General features: G+C 40.5%; 2 non-coding genes across 2 annotated transcripts; both read right to left on the reverse strand.

Moving 5' to 3' along the window:
- Positions 1–211: 211 nt before the first annotated feature.
- On the reverse strand, positions 212–366 carry LOC133667749 (5.8S ribosomal RNA). Its single transcript, XR_009833352.1, has one exon. It is a non-coding gene; the product is annotated as a 5.8S ribosomal RNA (ribosomal RNA).
- A 1,545-nt stretch (positions 367–1,911) lies between these two features.
- Positions 1,912–3,833, reverse strand: LOC133667766 (small subunit ribosomal RNA). The gene has a single exon (XR_009833369.1). It is a non-coding gene; the product is annotated as a small subunit ribosomal RNA (ribosomal RNA).
- Positions 3,834–10,976: the final 7,143 nt, after the last annotated feature.

Here is a 10,976-nt window from a genome sequence, read left to right on the forward strand (position 1 = left end):
GACCGCGACGAACGCCAACGAACGTCCAACAATCGCTCGTACGTCGCGCATCTTCCTCCTTGTAACTTGTCCTTTCCTCGATTTTTGACACCCGACTCGGAAACGTTCGATTTTAAAGAACGACGGCGGGGATTACAAAAAAGAGAGAAAAAAGGATCAAATGTACGAAGAGTAACGATACGCAACGCAAGCAGTATTTGGGTTACGTGAACGACCCTCAGCCAGGCGTGGTCCAGGAATTGTATCCGTGGACCGCAATGTGCGTTCGAAATGTCGATGTTCATGTGTCCTGCAGTTCACACGTTGACGCGCAATTAGCTGCGTTCTTCATCGACCCACGAGCCAAGTGATCCACCGTTCAGGGTAATCGTATTTTTCTTTTTTATTTTTATATTAAGGAAACGACGAGGATACCCCGATACTGAATCCTTTTTTTTTTTAAACCGTCGCTCAACCTGGAGAGAACGACTCTTCTTCGAAGCATGGTCGCAGAGCCCATACGCTTAAAAAATTCGATATTGAAAACTATAATTCGTTCAGGTATATATTGCATTCTCGATAAAATTCGATGGGATACGAATTTCGGTTGGCCTCGAGCGGTCTTACCTCCCAATTTCCGAAGCGAATATCCGCTAACGGTACGGGTGTCCGACTCACGACACGATGGCCTCTCTGTATAACCGAACATAATTCGATATTCCCCTCTGAACGAACAACGTTTCAACTTTTAAATAAGAAGCGATAAAATCGGGCTCACGTCGACGCGATGCATCTTGGTTTCGCCGTTCTTGGTTTCGTCGGTTTAAAGCTTACAACGACGACGACCATCACACCATCCACCCATGGGTAGGAAGCACGATTCGAGAATGATTATAGCGTATAAGAGAAAAGAGGTCGAACTGGTATCCATCGAAGAGAACGTCGCGAAACAAAGTTCGACGGCGGCTCGTCCATCCTTCGATTTCGTTTTACTATCGACGCGCTACTTGTCCTTACCGCTTTTTCGATTATCATTATCTCGACAGCTTCGTTCGATCCCAAAGTCTTGGTGTGCGGTCCTCGTCCATCTCCCGTTTTATAACGGGAGCTCAGGCAACGAAAATAAAAAAAGAGAAAGGAGGTACAGAAATGTGAATTTGGTACTTTTCTTGCACGTATCTATATACATACACATACGCAACGCACGCATATACGTTCATAAAGACGGCGGGTCTATTTAAAAAAGACCTCACGCAAGCGCCTTATTGTGTTGTCAAGCCATTTGTCATTTTATTTTTGTGTTTTCAATATATTTCAGTAGGGACGTAATGTTATTAAAGCGGCGGGTCATTTAAAAATTCGACCTCACGCAAGCGCTTTTTTTTCCTTTTTATCATTTTGTATATACCATTATGCATATACATACGTGATACGTACACGTACGTGCAAACCGTACCTTTATAAATCTTTATTAAAAATATACATCATCGAGACGGCGGATCGCGTCCGTATATGCATCCGTAAACGCACACACGACGACGACGATCTCACGCAAGCGTCCCTTTGTATCTTTTTTGCGTACCATAACGACATTCATCTCGTCGAGACGGCGGGTCCGTTTATTCGATAAATAGACCTTCACGCAAGCGTCTCTTCGAGCTTATTTATCGTTATTCCCTCTCTCTTCGTGTCGAATTTTCGTGTCTGGTAAGAAAAAAATTCGAAAATGATCGAAATCAACGGATACAACGGACGGAAGGGATTTCTTTTTCTTTCCCTCCTCACGTAAGCCATCGTTCCGTGATTTCATTATTCGTTCGATGTACAAAGTACATTTTGGTATTTAGTAATGGAATCGAAATTCCATTTTATCCTTCTCCTTGTTTATCTCTCTTTTTTGTTACGCATTCTCTTTTTGTATGTTTCATTCGTTAATGATCCTTCCGCAGGTTCACCTACGGAAACCTTGTTACGACTTTTACTTCCTCTAAATGATCAAGTTTGGTCATCTTCCCGGTAACATCGGCAATGCCGAGACATTGGCCGCGCACCAGTCCGAAGACCTCACTAAATCATTCAATCGGTAGTAGCGACGGGCGGTGTGTACAAAGGGCAGGGACGTAATCAACGCGAGCTTATGACTCGCGCTTACTGGGAATTCCTCGTTCATGGGGAATAATTGCAAGCCCCAATCCCTAGCACGAAGGAGGTTCAGCGGGTTACCCGGGCCTTTCGGCCAGGAAAACACGCTGATTCCTTCAGTGTAGCGCGCGTGCGGCCCAGAACATCTAAGGGCATCACAGACCTGTTATTGCTCAATCTCGTGCGGCTAGAAGCCGCCTGTTCCTCTAAGAAGATTTGTTTGTACGTTGGTAGTAAAAACCCACCGACCGAAGCCGAGGGCCTTCGAGATACCATAAGTTACGTCTATTTAGCAGGCTAGAGTCTCGTTCGTTATCGGAATTAACCAGACAAATCGCTCCACCAACTAAGAACGGCCATGCACCACCACCCACCGAATCAAGAAAGAGCTATCAATCTGTCAATCCTTCCGGTGTCCGGGCCTGGTGAGGTTTCCCGTGTTGAGTCAAATTAAGCCGCAGGCTCCACTCCTGGTGGTGCCCTTCCGTCAATTCCTTTAAGTTTCAGCTTTGCAACCATACTTCCCCCGGAACCCAAAAGCTTTGGTTTCCCGGAAGCTGCCCGCCGAGTCATCGGAGGAACTTCGGCGGATCGCTGGCTGGCATCGTTTATGGTTAGAACTAGGGCGGTATCTGATCGCCTTCGAACCTCTAACTTTCGTTCTTGATTAATGAAAACATTTTTGGCAAATGCTTTCGCTTCTGTCCGTCTTGCGACGATCCAAGAATTTCACCTCTAACGTCGCAATACGAATGCCCCCATCTGTCCCTATTAATCATTACCTCGGGGTTCCGAAAACCAACAAAATAGAACCGAGGTCCTATTCCATTATTCCATGCACACAGTATTCAGGCAAAGGTAGCCTGCTTTAAGCACTCTAATTTTTTCAAAGTAAACGTATCGGCCCACCTCGACACTCAGTGAAGAGCACCGCGATGGGATATTAGTTGGACCGCCCACAAGGAGCTAAGCCCACCGATAGGACGTACCACATAATGCCAGTTAAACACCGCGAGCGGTGAACCGACACTGTGACACACAGATTCAACTACGAGCTTTTTAACCGCAACAACTTTAATATACGCTATTGGAGCTGGAATTACCGCGGCTGCTGGCACCAGACTTGCCCTCCAATTGGTCCTCGTTAAAGGATTTAAAGTGTACTCATTCCGATTACGGGGCCTCGGATGAGTCCCGTATCGTTATTTTTCGTCACTACCTCCCCGTGCCGGGAGTGGGTAATTTGCGCGCCTGCTGCCTTCCTTGGATGTGGTAGCTGTTTCTCAGGCTCCCTCTCCGGAATCGAACCCTGATTCCCCGTTACCCGTTACAACCATGGTAGGCGCAGAACCTACCATCGACAGTTGATAAGGCAGACATTTGAAAGATGCGTCGCCGGTGCTAGATGACCATGCGATCAGCACAAAGTTATTCAGAGTCACCAAAACAAACGATGGACGAACGGACGAGCCGTCCGCCACCGATTGGTTTTGATCTAATAAAAGCATTCCTCCCATCTCTGAGAGGAATTCTGTTTGCATGTATTAGCTCTAGAATTACCACAGTTATCCAAGTAAATGTGTCCACGATCTAATGAACCATAACTGATTTAATGAGCCATTCGCGGTTTCACCTTAATTCGGCATGTACTGAGACATGCATGGCTTAATCTTTGAGACAAGCATATGACTACTGGCAGGATCAACCAGGGATCTTAGTTTATTATTAATATATTTTGCCAATTTTGACATATATATATTTTCGTCGTCGGTGCCCCCTCACCGATCGACTACAATAGGTCTTTATAAATATTCGAGCACGTATCAAGCATGCTAAACATTTGGTAACCTTTTGAAAAAAATTTAATTTCATAAAGCGCGTAATATAAATTCACGCTGAGGCATATCCCAATGTAATATCAGCACTTCCACAATATGCCCCGTTCATTCACAATTTCAAGAATCATACTTCACAATATCATATATATAAAAATTATAATATAATATTGTGTTTTATTTAACAACGTGGTGTTACAATAACATCGCACGTCGTTTCTTTTCTCTCACTTTTACAAACTCAAAGCTCATCATACGAAACGTGTCGTATTGCAAGCCACCAAGAACTATTCGACACGCCCGTACGCCCTAGGGATTTATATATCCTTAGGTGTTAGAAAGGCCCGATCGCTCGAGGCTAAAAGTTGATGCTCAGTCGTACAAGTACACATGGCAAAAGCCATACATACAGGTCACCAGCGTCCCCCTATAGGTCGCTTTGCCGCTCAAGAGCCATTCGGTCATAGACACCGACTCGCGGCTATGCAGTGTGGAGAAAGATCGGTAAGAACCGGACAGAAACAGTCGAGAAAGTATTTCCCGAGGAGCGGTGTACCGTATCTCGACCGAGATCGTAGAACGGACACGCGCCCGACGCTGCTCCGCCCGGCCGCACCGGACCGTCGCTTCTCTTACAGTAACCGAACGGCCGGCCACCATGTCGGCGCCGACCGGGCTAATGCACGGCCGCTTATGGTGCAAAACCGCTGTAGCGACAGACCGAGCGGAGGTACGCTGGAACTTAGACTTCGATCGATGATCATTATCATTATACAAATTGGTAAAAAAAATTACAAATATATTAACAGGATGGTATAAATGAAAGGTCAATAATAGATTTTTTCAAAAAAATTAAATTTTTTTTTTCTCGATAAGAAAAGTTACGAAAAATTAATTTTTAATAAAGGAACAAAAAAAATTAACAATATAAAAAATTGCAAAGGATAAATATAAATTGATTAATGAAAAAAAACATACCAGTTATAACGTTATTTATCGAGAAATTAAGAAAAAAATGCCCGAGTCATGTCGGTTCGGTGGCCCGACCGTACGCGCAAAGTCCCCGGTCATGTCCATGTCGGTTCGCCCGTTCTATATATATCGCTCAGAGTAAAAAAATTATAAGTATATTAACATGACGGTATAAATGAAAGGTCAATATTATATTTTTTCAAAAAAATAATTTTTTTTTTTCTCGATAAGAAAAGTTACGAAAAATCAATTTTTGATGAAAGAACAGAAAAAATTAAGAATATAAAAAATTGCGAAGGATAAATATAAATTGATTAATGAAAAAAACATACCAGTTATAAGGTTATTTTTCGAGAAATTAAGAGAAAAACACCCGAGTCACGTCGGTTCGACCATAGCTCGATCGTACGCGCAAAGTCCCCGGTCATGTCGGTTCGCCCGTCCTGCGCGTATAGCGCAAAGTCCCCGGTCATGTCGGTTCGCCCGTCCTACGCGTATGGCGCAAAGTCCCCGGTCATGTCGGTTCGCCCGTTCTATATATATATCGTTCAGAGTTCCCCGGTAAAAAAATTATAATTTATATTAACATGACGGTATAAATGAAAGGTCAATATTATATTTTTTCAAAAAATTAAATTTTTTTTTTCTCGATAAGAAAAGTTACGAAAAATCAATTTTTGATGAAAGAACAGAAAAAATTAAGAATATAAAAAATTGCGAAGGATAAATATAAATTGATTAATGAAAAAACATACCAGTTATAAGGTTATTTTTCGAGAAATTAAAAAAAAACACCCGAGTCACGTCGGTTCGACCATAGCTCGATCGTACGCGCAAAGTCCCCGGTCATGTCGGTTCGCCCGTCTTACGCGTATGGCGCAAAGTCCCCGGTCATGTCGGTTCGCCCGTCTTACGCGTATGGCGCAAAGTCCCCGGTCATGTCGGTTCGCCCGTTCTATATATATCGCTCAGAGTAAAAAAAAATTATAAGTATATTAACATGACGGTATAAATGAAAGGTCAATATTATATTTTTCAAAAAAATTAAATTTTTTTTTTCTCGATAAGAAAAGTTACGAAAAATCAATTTTTGATGAAAGAACAGAAAAAATTAAGAATATAAAAAATTGCGAAGGATAAATATAAATTGATTAATGAAAAAAACATACCAGTTATAAGGTTATTTTTCGAGAAATTAAGAGAAAAACACCCGAGTCACGTCGGTTCGACCATAGCTCGATCGTACGCGCAAAGTCCCCGGTCATGTCGGTTCGCCCGTCCTGCGCGTATGGCGCAAAGTCCCCGGTCATGTCGGTTCGCCCGTCCTACGCGTATGGCGCAAAGTCCCCGGTCATGTCGGTTCGCCCGTTCTATATATATATCGTTCAGAGTTCCCCGGTAAAAAAATTATAATTTATATTAACATGACGGTATAAATGAAAGGTCAATATTATATTTTTCAAAAAAATTAAATTTTTTTTTTCTCAATAAGAAAAGTTACGAAAAATCAATTTTTGATGAAAGAACAGAAAAAATTAAGAATATAAAAAATTGCGAAGGATAAATATAAATTGATTAATGAAAAAAAAAACATACCAGTTATAAGGTTATTTTTCGAGAAATTAAGAAAAAAACACCCGAGTCACGTCGGTTCGACCATAGCTCGATCGTACGCGCAAAGTCCCCGGTCATGTCGGTTCGCCCGTCTTACGCGTATGGCGCAAAGTCCCCGGTCATGTCGGTTCGCCCGTTCTATATATATCGCTCAGAGTAAAAAAAATTATAAGTATATTAACATGACGGTATAAATGAAAGGTCAATATTATATTTTTTCAAAAAAATTAAATTTTTTTTTTCTCGATAAGAAAAGTTACGAAAAATCAATTTTTGATGAAAGAACAGAAAAAATTAAGAATATAAAAAATTGCGAAGGATAAATATAAATTGATTAATGAAAAAACATACCAGTTATAAGGTTATTTTTCGAGAAATTAAGAAAAACACCCGAGTCACGTCGGTTCGACCATAGCTCGATCGTACGCGCAAAGTCCCCGGTCATGTCGGTTCGCCCGTCCTGCGCGTATGGCGCAAAGTCCCCGGTCATGTCGGTTCGCCCGTCCTACGCGTATGGCGCAAAGTCCCCGGTCATGTCGGTTCGCCCGTTCTATATATATCGTTCAGAGTTCCCCGGTAAAGAAAAATTATAATTTATATTAACATGACGGTATAAATGAAAGGTCAATATTATATTTTTCAAAAAATTAAATTTTTTTCTCAATAAGAAAAGTTACGAAAAATCAATTTTTGATGAAAGAACAGAAAAAATTAAGAATATAAAAAATTGCGAAGGATAAATATAAATTGATTAATGAAAAAAACATACCAGTTATAAGGTTATTTTTCGAGAAATTAAGAAAAAACACCCGAGTCACGTCGGTTCGACCATAGCTCGATCGTACGCGCAAAGTCCCCGGTCATGTCGGTTCGCCCGTCTTACGCGTATGGCGCAAAGTCCCCGGTCATGTCGGTTCGCCCGTCTTACGCGTATGGCGCAAAGTTCCCGGTCATGTCGGTTCGCCCGTCCTGCGCGTATAGCGCAAAGTCCCCGGTCATGTCGGTTCGCCCGTCCTACGCGTATGGCGCAAAGTCCCCGGTCATGTCGGTTCGCCCGTTCTATATATATATCGTTCAGAGTTCCCCGGTAAAAAAATTATAATTTATATTAACATGACGGTATAAATGAAAGGTCAATATTATATTTTTTCAAAAAATTAAATTTTTTTCTCAATAAGAAAAGTTACGAAAAATCAATTTTTGATGAAAGAACAGAAAAAATTAAGAATATAAAAAATTGCGAAGGATAAATATAAATTGATTAATGAAAAAAACATACCAGTTATAAGGTTATTTTTCGAGAAATTAAGAAAAAAACACCCGAGTCACGTCGGTTCGACCATAGCTCGATCGTACGCGCAAAGTCCCCGGTCATGTCGGTTCGCCCGTCTTACGCGTATGGCGCAAAGTCCCCGGTCATGTCGGTTCGCCCGTCCTGCGCGTATAGCGCAAAGTCCCCGGTCATGTCGGTTCGCCCGTCCTACGCGTATGGCGCAAAGTCCCCGGTCATGTCGGTTCGCCCGTTCTATATATATATCGTTCAGAGTTCCCCGGTAAAAAAAAATTATAATTTATATTAACATGACGGTATAAATGAAAGGTCAATATTATATTTTTTCAAAAAATTAAATTTTTTTTTTCTCAATAAGAAAAGTTACGAAAAATCAATTTCTGATGAAAGAACAGAAAAAATTAAGAATATAAAAATTGCGAAGGATAAATATAAATTGATTAATGAAAAAAAAACATACCAGTTATAAGGTTATTTTTCGAGAAATTAAGAGAAAACACCCGAGTCACGTCGGTTCGACCATAGCTCGATCGTACGCGCAAAGTCCCCGGTCATGTCGGTTCGCCCGTCTTACGCGTATGGCGCAAAGTCCCCGGTCATGTCGGTTCGCCCGTCCTGCGCGTATAGCGCAAAGTCCCCGGTCATGTCGGTTCGCCCGTCCTACGCGTATGGCGCAAAGTCCCCGGTCATGTCGGTTCGCCCGTTCTATATATATATCGTTCAGAGTTCCCCGGTAAAAAAAAATTATAATTTATATTAACATGACGGTATAATATAAATGAAAGGTCAATATTATATTTTTTCAAAAAAATTAAATTTTTTTTTTCTCAATAAGAAAAGTTACGAAAAATCAATTTCTGATGAAAGAACAGAAAAAATTAACAATATAAAAAATTGCGAAGGATAAATATAAATTGATTAATGAAAAAAAAACATACCAGTTATAAGGTTATTTTTCGAGAAATTAAGAAAAAACACCCGAGTCACGTCGGTTCGACCATAGCTCGATCGTACGCGCAAAGTCCCCGGTCATGTCGGTTCGCCCGTCTTACGCGTATGGCGCAAAGTCCCCGGTCATGTCGGTTCGCCCGTTCTATATATATATCGTTCAGAGTTCCCCGGTAAAGAAAAATTATAATTTATATTAACATGACGGTATAAATGAAAGGTCAATATTATTTTTTTTCAAAAAAATTAAATTTTATTTTTCTCGATAAGAAAAGTTACGAAAAATCAATTTTTGATGAAGGAACAGAAAAAATTAACAATATAAAAAATTGCGAAGGATAAATATAAATTGATTAATGAAAAAAAAAACATACCAGTTATAAGGTTATTTTTCGAGAAATTAAGAAAAAATCACCCGAGTCACGTCGGTTCGACCATAGCTCGATCGTACGCGCAAAGTCCCCGGTCATGTCGGTTCCCCCGTCCTACGCGTATAGCGCAAAGTCCCCGATCATGTCGGTTCGCCCGTTCTATATATATCGCTCAGAGTAAAAAAAAATTATAAGTATATTAACATGACGGTATAAATGAAAGGTCAATGATAGATTTTTTCAAAGAAATAATTTTTTTTTTCTCGATAAGAAAAGTTACGAAAAATCAATTTTTGATGAAAGAACAGAAAAAATTAAGAATATAAAAAATTGCGAAGGATAAATATAAATTGATTAATGAAAGAAAAACATACCAGTTATTATGTTATTTCTCGAGAAATTAAAAAGAAATTATCCGAGTTATGTCGGTTCGCCCGTCCTACGCGTATGGCGCAAAGTCTCCCGGTCATGTCGGTTCCCTCGTTCTGTACATATCGCTCAGAGTACCCCGGAAGAAAAAATTATAAATATATTAACATGACGGTATAAATTAAAGTTCAATAATAGATTTTTACAAGAAAATTAAATTTTTTTTTTCTCGATAAGAAAAGTTATGAAAAATCTGTTTTTGATGAAAGAAAAGAAAAAATTGACAATATAAGAAATTGCGAATGATAAATATAAATTGATTAATGAAAAAAAACAAGTACAAGTTATAAAGTTATTTCTCGAGAAATTAAGAAGAAAATATCCGAGTCATGTCGATTCGGTAGTACGACCGTACGCTCAAAGTTCCCGGTCAGGTCGGTTCGCCCGTTCTACGCGTATCGCGCAAAGTCCTCCGATCAAGTCGGTTCGCTCGTTCTATACGTATCCCTCCAACATCCATGATATTTAGATATTTTTCCCGCAATATAGGTTTAACGTTTCGAGTGATAATTCTTCTGTTCTGTAATCTTACAATCTAAGAAGCTTGTATCTGCCCATTATTATCATTGTTTGCTTACAGTTACTATGTGTTGGTCGTGAAAAATCCTTTATTGCTACTATTTTGATATTACTATTATTACTATTTTTTTTCTTCCCCCCCCTTTTTCAAATAGTATAGCGTACTCGCATATAATATTTTTATTAATACAATTATTTCATGTTTTAGACATTAATTCGTCTTATATTTTATATCTATTATGAATATTCATAAATATTTACATTCCCTTCCTTTTCTCCCCTTCCCCGTTCTTTCTCCTTTCCAACTCTACTCTCCTCCGGGATTTTCTATCACTAGAAATATATTTTCGTTATTTTTATTAGTTACTCCAATACAATATTATAATTACATTTGTTTCGTTTTTCTATATTAATTTCACTATACCATACGTAACGATTCAACGATGTTACGTTCTGTCTATTTTCTAATAACATCGATTTTTCGTTTCAATGACCTCGGTCACATCGCTTCGTTTGCATCCGTTTCGTTTGCGGCAATTTCCCCGGTCATGTCGCTTCGGCGCTATCATACCGTTCGCGACTATTTCCCCGGTCACGTCGCTTCGGCGCTATCCTACCGTTCGCGACTATTTCCCCGGTCACGTCGCTTCGGCGCTATCATACCGTTCGCGACGATTTCCCCGGTCACGTCGCTTCGGCGTTATCCTACCGTTCGCGACTATTTCGTTCGCGACGATTTCCCCGGTCACGTCGCTTCGGCGTTATCCTACCGTTCGCGACTATTTCCCCGGTCACGTCGCTTCGGCGCTATCATACCGTTCGCGACGATTTCCCCGGTCACGTCGCTTCGGCGTTATCCTACCGTTCGCGACTATT

This window comes from Apis cerana, unplaced genomic scaffold (genome assembly GCF_029169275.1).
Source record: "Apis cerana isolate GH-2021 unplaced genomic scaffold, AcerK_1.0 scaffold3_AcerK, whole genome shotgun sequence".
NCBI lineage: Eukaryota > Metazoa > Arthropoda > Insecta > Hymenoptera > Apidae > Apis > Apis cerana.